The sequence below is a fragment of the Monomorium pharaonis genome, chromosome 2 (genome assembly GCF_013373865.1).
Source record: "Monomorium pharaonis isolate MP-MQ-018 chromosome 2, ASM1337386v2, whole genome shotgun sequence".
Classification (NCBI taxonomy): domain Eukaryota; kingdom Metazoa; phylum Arthropoda; class Insecta; order Hymenoptera; family Formicidae; genus Monomorium; species Monomorium pharaonis.
The window spans coordinates 25,010,816-25,020,557 of NC_050468.1; the positions used below are offsets into that span (position 1 = coordinate 25,010,816).

The window sequence follows — 9,742 nt, forward strand, 5'->3', positions numbered from 1 at the left end:
TTTAAAAAAAGAATAATTAAACTTAACGACTGTAGTTTTTTAATTTCAATAACTGTAATTAATATTGCATAGCCAAAATATTCTTAAAAAATAATAATAATAAAATAAACTTCAAAATTAAAAAATTTAATTTTGATACACATGTTTATGTATCAAATATGTTCTAACTTAAAAGAATAAATATATATATACATATTGATACAAATGCAGAACAAAAAGTGACAAAACAATATTCGGATAAATTTGTGATTCTTCTCAATAACGAAAACACTTGTCGCCTGAGAGATCGAAATCGATATATACATGTATGACACACGTATTATAATTTACTTAATCAAAAAATTGACGGACAATCAGACAACAATATACTGCTGTTAATACAAAAGTATCCGATAAAAAAACATCTTGTCTTACGTCGAGCAAAATGGCAAAATGCGTACACGCTTGTATATGCAACAAAGAGTAAAAAACTCTTTCTGAAAAATCAATCGATTCTCGGACGTTGCCAAGATCCAATAACCGGCAACAAATTCACTGCCTGGCGATCTTTTCTCGAATAACTTTCGCATTGTGGACTGTGTGCGATCGGTGTTTCTGCGCACGTGTATTGTGCCTACACACCGGCACGCGCTCACACACACAAACACACACACACACACACACACACACGAACGAACTCGAGAGAAGCTGTGTGTGCGTGCGCGCAATTTAATCGGGGAGATCAGGTAGATCAGCTGGCGGAGGCAGGGAGTCTGGGGTAGATGTTAGGTTGGTCGGTCGCGTTGCTGCGGGTATCGACCCCGGGTTCACCGACCCTTCTCAGCCACCATCGCCGGCGACCCGCCGCCCTCTTCCGATCCTTCCACCATCCCTTCGACCGGGAGGTCGGTCCTCCTCCCTCCGTCGACTACCTCTATCCGACGTGAACCTTCCCTACCGTGTGCCTTCGCTCCCTCTTCCACTCTGTCTCTGTCTCTGTTTCTCCCTTTGCCTCTCACACTCGTCGCCTCCTTCCCTTTCTCTCTCCTTTCTCTCTACCACCCTGCGTTAGCAGCAGCAGCAGCAGCAGCAGCAGCAACAACAGCAACAGCAACAGCAGCAGCAGCAGCAACAGCAGCAGCAGCAGGAGCTCTCAACGCCACCAGCTGTCCTCAACCCCGCCCGCAACCCCAAATTGCTCGCGCGTGTCAAATCGCGGTGCATCACGGGTCACTTTGCAGGTTGCAGATCGATTCGTGCCGACGGAATCCGATTGTTTCGACCGTCGTCGAGCTGTGTGATCTTTGGACCAGAAGCTTCGTCCGTTCATTGAATTTTAAAAAATAATTTCGTGCTAAAGGAATACAATTAAGAAAATTACATTTTTCATTTTTATACGGTGAAAAATATGCCATGTAATCTGGTACGACGTTGGCAATAAATTACTTAGCGGGCAAAGTGTTAAAGGGAAGATAATTAACTCTCTTTCTCAGTCATTAAAAATAAAACAACAAAACGCATTTAGGCAATCTAACTTACGTTTAATGTGCATACAAAGAAAGCTATAATTAGAGAGGAGAGATAGATTTGCTTAGTGTAATCTGTATAATACTATCAGACTTTGCTATCTCATAACTCAACTTAAGGATTAAAGATTTTCCATCATCAATATTTACGTTAATCGTTAGAGAGAAATGGATTATAATTAATTGGATTTTAACTCTCTATTGGATTATAATTATAATTCGCATGCTCCCGACTGTTCATATCTATCGACGGGCGACCTGGGGACAATGCGAGAGACCCTAAATCACGCAAAATGATCTTCCCATTGAACATCGCGTTCAAGATTCTAACTAACTCCAGTGACCTAATGAATTCGCGCTGGATGCCGGAACTTTAACGTTCACCATCTCCGAAATGTTGGCGCAGCGGACGTTTCTCGCGGCGGCGTCTCGAGTAAAGCGGGCGGGTATTACGACGGGAAGTGCAATCACTGAGGGAAGCACGATTTCGAATCGTGTGTGTGCGGCGTCCATTATCCCCCGGGTGCTATATCGAGATGCAATCAAGCGCATTGATTCTACCCGGTGCAGACGCACCGAACGAGCCGGCTGGTGTCAATCGACTCTCGCGCACATTCGATACGCGCGCTCGGTCCGCAAATTACCGCCTCGATCCGTACGTGTTTGCCGGCGCGCGACGGTCGCGATGGAGGATCAAGTCGTAGCCCTTCGATCTCGTTTCGACAGGTGAAAAGCCGGAATCTTGCTTCCCACTTAGCAACGCTATTCATACTCGGTCGTTTGCGTCGGGATTTCCTCCTTTTCTAAATGGAAACTTCGTCACGATGATATTGCCATACTATCTCATTCATAATCCATCCATTTTAATATCCGTAAACGTTGCCGCCGTCGCGGGGTTTTTGCGGAAGCCAATCTTTTTCAAGTGGTCATTCAACATCCGTTTTAAACGTCGTTTCGTTCGCACAGCGACAGCCGATATGGATTACTTTCCCCTCTCTTTCAGAACCGCTCGTTCTTGCATTGTTCATGAGACGACAGTCGCGTCGCGTTTGAGAGTTAATGGCCTAGTCTGGAGTGCCTGCGCGATACGCAAAAGTGGATTTGTTGCAGGAGGGAGAGGAGTGGCATGTACTTTTCATTTACCGAGTTTGCATCTTTTAAACTGGCGCGCGCAGTTGAAGTTTTACAACTTGCACGCACCACGGGGATACGAGTGATATGACGAAAATACTGTGAACAAGTGTCAAAAGACGAGGAAAGCAAAACGTAATTATAATTAAACATGGAAACTACGCGTTTTCCATTTCAGACAAATTCTAGTGTAATGCCAATTAACAGTATTATAATCGTACTTGACTGTTCAAAATAAATCCAAGTAGAAACGGTAAACCACTGCATTTTGAACAGCTTAATACTTTGTAACACGATTAGTAAATTTATATTTGTTGTTCAATAAGATTTTTATATTCAAGTTGAAAGTCGCTTATACAAAAGCGAAATACGAAACAATCAGGAGACTTTCCTTTTAAATATTAATTTATCGCCCGCGAAACGTGAACCTGAAATACTGAACTAAGCCCTAAAAGTTGTGAATAAATTAATAAAATCGTGTTAAGAGATAAGCTGACTAGGTAATTCGTACTCGTGTAAATTAATCGTCTTATCGTAATGTCTAAAAGGCGTTCATTCCTGATCACCTTAATGATACCAGCGCTAATACGTTTTCTTACGACGAGGTAAGAATCCCCAGAGGAAAATTAAGTTGAAAGCGCAAGCAACGCTCCGCCATTAATTTTCCTGACGTCGTGGAAATTATTAACCCGAACCACTTATTTTCCACTCTTGCCCATCGACGTACATGCCTGCCGCTGCACCGTTTAGCATGTAAATATATGTAAATGTAAAACGCGCGCGCGCATACGTTTTAAAGAAGAACTAGGTTGCCGTGCGCGCATATTTGTGTATCCGTTTTCTCACCGTTACGTAATTTCGTTCATTACACCACAATTGAGTGAAAACGTTGAGCTACGTTTGAGATGTAACGATCTTAAATGCCTAACACGTAAGTGAGATACACTTGGCAGGCGTGTTTGATGTTTACCAAAAGACAAATTTCAAATTTGCCAAAGGACAAAAGGACCAGTCAATTGAACACGTGAAACTTGTATAATATTCAATAAAGATAAAACTTATTTGATGTTATCGTTTTTCATTAAAAAAAGCTATTTTTTTTAGTCTTTTATTAAACGCTGTTCCTTTTTTCAGTCATCGAATAGACCGCTCCAATTCAAGCGACGTAGGCTGTTTAATATCCGATAATGTTTATTCGATTCCGACCGAATCGATGTCAAGTACTTATATTAGATGGACAAACCTAACAAGGGGAGATTCAGGTACATATTTTGTGGATTTTTGAATTTTCGATGTTAAGACAATTATCTTAAGTACTGCCTTAAGATGTCAACAACTAATTATAAAGTTTTATTAGTATCTCTTGAGACACTCTTGAAATAAGAATCGACTATGAATACCGGCCATTGAATTTCACGTTGTAAAAATAGCATGCAACATTCGGATGCCAATTTGTCAAGGGACACTGCAAAATTTTATTTTTTTTTCTTTCTCTCAATATTTAATTTTTCCTCGTGTCCTTAATTTCTTTTATAATTCTACAAAATAATATATATTTTCAGTTCACTCATATAAAAATAAAAAAATAATTTATTTAAAAAGATCAAAACACACACACATTAAATTAATGTTTATTGTAAATTCTTAACTATGTAATATTTAATAAAGATGTAAGCTCGAAAAAGTTAGCACTTAGGCACTAGACTAATTTAGTAAAAGTTCGGTTATTCACCGTGATATTTGTCACGCGTACAGTCATTCCAAATCTAAGTTAAAAATCTGGTGTCTCCTTTTGATCCATTGACACCTGAGAATATTACCCTTACGACATCAAATTTCATATCTTAATAATTGGATTTTTCAAAATCCGCAAGATTCTCCTTATGAATTCGATGACAAGTGATGCACAATCAGACGAACCTTTAATTCGTGTACTCGTTTTACAACAAACTAACTTTGTGAAGAAGCAGTCTTAGCGGACGCGGGCGCGCTTTTGTCGGGAGGCGGACGATCTATCGACAGAAGTAACGGACATCCACGAGCGCGTTTTTAGGGCGCGCGTGAGAACCGACGGCCAAAAAACGATTCACGGTCCCCTAATAACACGTCCGCGACCAGCGCGGCATTACCAGCAAATACGGTAATTTACCGAAAGTAGCCTTACCGGATGGCCACAACAAAGCGGTTAGCCGAGCAAAAAGTCGGCCGCTCGCTCGAAAACGCCGCCGCGGCGAAACGATCTCTCCACCTCGCCGATTGGGCCTGGGCCCTTCGCAGCAGTCAATCGTCGTGCTGCGGCGTGCTTTCCCCGGACAATACTTAACGACCGTATCCCGAAATTTATTCCCTCTTCTTCGCTACGCTCCGCTATATTATTTAAAAAGTACGGGCGACGCGCGCTCGATATTTTTCCCGTGTATTATTATTATTCTCTTCGGGAGGGTTACATTCGGGAGGAACTCGCGGCGCGGTCGTTACGCCACGATTAACCGCGGCCAGCAGCCATCGAGACGGGTCATCCGCGACGGGTCGCTTTAAAATTCATTATGTCGCTCTGCCAAATAATTACGGAGACCCCCCCCCCCCCGGCATACACTCCGTAATTGACATATGGACACGTTCGCGCGTTCGTTCTAAATTCATCTCCGTGCGGGCACGTTTTTCAATGTTTCGCGAAACGTCCGTCAGAGATTAGATTTTTCTACGTGTTTTTCATATATAGATATTTGATAAATCTAAAATTTCGATCGCGAACCGTCACGACAAGTCTGATTCCACTGTCTCGCTTTAGAGATTATCAAAAAGTAAAATCGTATTCCATGTGTTAATGAAATAGGAGAGATAGATCGATATAGAAATTTCACGTGCGGCCATCTTTTTTTCTATTTCAAAGGCAGAGAAAATAAAACACAACGTCACTCGAGTATTTATAGAGTGCAGTTCCAGACGACCGCAAATACTGACTGAGATATTAATATTTCCCTTTAATCAAAGGCAAAGAATGCCCTATTCGCGACACGCCGCGTTCGAGCGGCCTGGGCCGTAAGTGTAAGCAGTTAGGCCGCCGGCCTGAAAATTTGATTTGAGCGCGCAACGCGCAACCCTCGACGCATGCTGGCGGGAGCAGATAAGGGAAAACGACTGCGGTATACGTGTGCGAATAGAGACACGGGGAAATGCGGGGGAGAGGGGAGGGGCGGGAAGGGGGGGGGCGAGACTCTCGGACAGAGCGCGCGCCTCGCCTCGGAAGCGTGTGTGCTATAGACGGCGGGACGCTATCCGGTCGATACAGGCAACCAGACTAGGAAGTAAACCCGGGCATCAACCTCTCTGCCTACCACCCATCACCCTACTCCGCCACAACCTCGACGGTGGCGGCGGTGGCGGTGGACGGAGAGAGGAACCCCCCCTCGATCTCTCTCTCGAATTCGCTCATCGGCGAACGGGTGCAACGACCTCGTCGACGTCGTCGCCGTCGCCGTCGCCGTCGAGAGAAATTTGGATCCGGAACCCAACTTCTCGCGGAAACTACTCGTGTTAGCTATCGCAAGTGCTATCGGCCGGAGACTCGGTTTTTTCTTTTTTTTTTTCTTTTTTTTTTATACGCGATCAACTCGTCGCGAAGTTCTGAAGAGGTTTCTTTTCTGTTGATCGCCAGACAAGCAGGGTGTAAATTGCGTCAATAGACAGCAAGCGTACAATTGGCGCATAGAGAGAAAAAGTAGATCCAAACCAAAAGTAGATGTAAAGTGATATTAGCTATTTTTGTGTTGTGTAATACAAAAAAAATTCATTAGCTACATCTGGATTTTAATAAAATTCATTAATTTGTAAAGAAAAGCAATTCAACGAGTAAAATGATGATTTAACATTTATCTTCGTGTTACAGAGATATCAGATTAGTACCGTAACAACGTTTGCCTGCTTTAATATTTGATAAAGTTTTCTGCAACCATTATACGATAACCTAATCACGTGTTATTTAACGTATAAGCTGTTTCGCAAATCTTTTAGCCATCTGAAAGACATTACAACTTCGATATATCACTCTTCGGATTTTCGTTCATGCTTCCTAAAGAAATATAAATATTCACTTTTGATGTAGATTACCAGCCCACCCGGTATATCCCAGGTCATCAAGATCGAACTTCGATCGAGACTACCAGACGGCGGCAATGAGTTACCGACCTTAAAGAATGCATTGTGCATTTGATTTATGTATAACCGATTTTGCGCGCGACGTAAATTTTAATGCGACGCGACGTTGCGCTCCGTGATTCCAAAGAGAGGATCTGTGCCAAGGTAGTCGAAACCTAACACCACCCAACTTCGCATTTATCCCTGCATTCCCTGAATCGCCTCCCATTAATCCTTCCGAGACAGGTGCATTTGGAATATTTAATTTACCCCCTAAAGAAATTCTTCTCGGACTTTTAATGCCATTTGAAAAATTCTATGTAATGAAGATTGATATGTAAACAACATACGAAATAATAAAGATTAATAACATCTTAATATTCATTTTATATTTTATTTGAACTAAAAATGCAGATCTTTATAAATATGAGAATAAAGTAATTGGCAACCAGCCAAAAATAGATTTAATTATGCGCATTAAATTCTTTTTTTACTGAAGTTAATCGATAATATGTCATCAAGGAAAGTATCTGTTAGACATATTCCATGAAAACATTGACTTCGATACTTGAAATATCTGAGTTCTTCACATTATAGCGGTCTCAGCTGTTATTATTTCTGCATACGCATTTTATTGGAAATTAGAGTAAATGAGTAAATTGATACGTCATGCTCTCAACTAGCAATTCAGCCCATTTATGCGTTACTACGGTGTAATTATCAGGAGATGGCAAATAATTGTAGGGGTGAAATAATGGAGTTGGTGATACATTCGCGCAGCATCAGCTTATCAAACGATGGCTCTCGTTAAAGCTGAATGCAAGATATTAAATCTACTTCAACGTTTCAACGAGGGAATCATGTACAAATACGAAAGTTGCAATTTTAATATGCAATGCAAACCTGTAATCAAACGTTGCCCTAAAAACATGAATTAACAGAAAATTATGCTTCTTTATCACGCGCTAACGTATTCGAATTTACGGCATACAATAATCTTATTCCGCTCCAAGATGTATATCCATACGTTGGTAGATTTAAATTATCTCTACATTTACATATTTATAAGATTATACGCATCTAGATATGTAGAAATCGTTGACGCAGTCGTATAACAAGCGCACATTCATAAGAGGTATGTTTACCGTAGCGAGGCTCGGGCGGAATGGAAATGCAAAACGACGTGAAAGGAAAACATTCTTCATACCCTGTTCATACTCTCTATTTATGCTTTCTTCTGTAATACTGTTTTTTTTTATCGTATCTTTGAAATGGTAGCGTACTTTTAATTATACAAATTTATTAAGGATATGACATGAGACATACTATTAAGTCGATAGTAAATATTTTAGAAAAAGTACTTTAAGAAAATCAATTAATTGAATCAATTAATCTTTTCGCAATAAGATTTTTTGACAGTTTTTTAAGATACTCGTAGCATTATAATAAAATTGATGATTATATTTAACTTGAAATATTAATTTTAACTTTAGTTTATGATTGGGTTTTCAAATCCAATAACCCATATCGGAATTATACAGAACTGAAAAAATATATTTAATAATTGATATAATAAAATCTTATTAAGCACCAAGATCCGCTTTGATCAAGAAATGACATTTTCTTCTTATAATTCAATTAATTTTTAGTACAAAAAATAAGAGAAAGCGCCATTTCTCGAGCGAAGCGGATCTTGATGCTTAATAATATTTTCATATCAATTATTAAATATTTCAAAATTTTTAATTCTCTAAACTGTATATAATCCGATATGATCGGATTTGAAACGCAATCTGAACGCAACGTAAACTAAAGCTAGAAAAAAATAATATCTCACATTAATTTGATTGCCTAATTTAATAAGGATACTCTTTAAAAAATTGTTAAGAATTTGCAAAAAATATTATTTCATGTTCTCATTCCGTGACGAGTGTGATTCCAACTATCAGGCATGTGTGTTATATAATTTATAATAATAATAAATTAATTTTTACTACAGATTTAAAATTTGTCGCCAATTTTTGTTGTATAGTAAATGATAGAGTTTTTATTTTTGTAAATAAAAATTTTTAGTAAAACGTAAAATCTTTTTAGATATTTCGATAGCTGAATCGTCGGCGACGCGGCGACGTGACAGTGGAAGCTGCGCGGCGCGGCACAAAGTCAATTGTAATAGGCCGCACGTGCATCGGTCGGATAAAATAAATGTCGCGCGGCCGTGTACCGCGTTTCAATCCACTTTCTAGTCGGATAACGGGCTCTTTCGTTGCCGTCGTTCGGGTTAATAACCCGCGAATAGAGGATATCGGAGATACGCGATGCAGTCGAAATTCTATCGTCAGTTCTCGGATAAAACTTATGCAACAAAATTTTCAATAACCCGTCCCGTTTTCTTTCATCTGCAATAAATCTATTAGAACATGCGAGTGAGTAATGTATTTTAGTAAATGTACATGTTAAAAATCAAGTATTGAGCAAACAACGAAATTTGCAAAATATAATACCTTGCCTCTATAATTATTAGTAGGCAAAGAATTAAGAAGTTTATGATACAAATGCATTCCAATACGCAACAAAATAGAACAATGCTGAGAGCGTGTTATTTCAGCTCGCTTTCATCATTAATGTTAGCAGCCATTTTTAAAAATTGCAAACTGTACATGCAAATCAATCCGTATATCGTAAACGCTGGCCTAGAATAAATGAAATAATATGAATTCTTTACTACCTGCATATCTTGTTTATGACAAAATTGACAGCAAAATGTTAGATAAATACAAAAATACATATATTCACGTCTACACGTCTCGTATATGTACATATATATATATATATATATATATATATATATATATATATATATATATATATAATAAAATATAAAAACATGACAAGATGTAAATCGTACTTTACTAGTATATCATATTGAAAATAATATCTCATTATTATTCATCTAATTTTCATGGTAT

At 39.2% G+C, this 9,742-nt stretch overlaps 1 protein-coding gene across 4 annotated transcripts in view; it reads right to left on the reverse strand.

Annotated features, from left to right (window-relative positions):
* The window catches only part of LOC105836438 (ABC transporter G family member 9), a gene marked incomplete at its 3' end in the record, with an annotated part of 125,884 nt that overhangs the window by 59,624 nt on the left and 56,518 nt on the right, over positions 1–9,742 (reverse strand).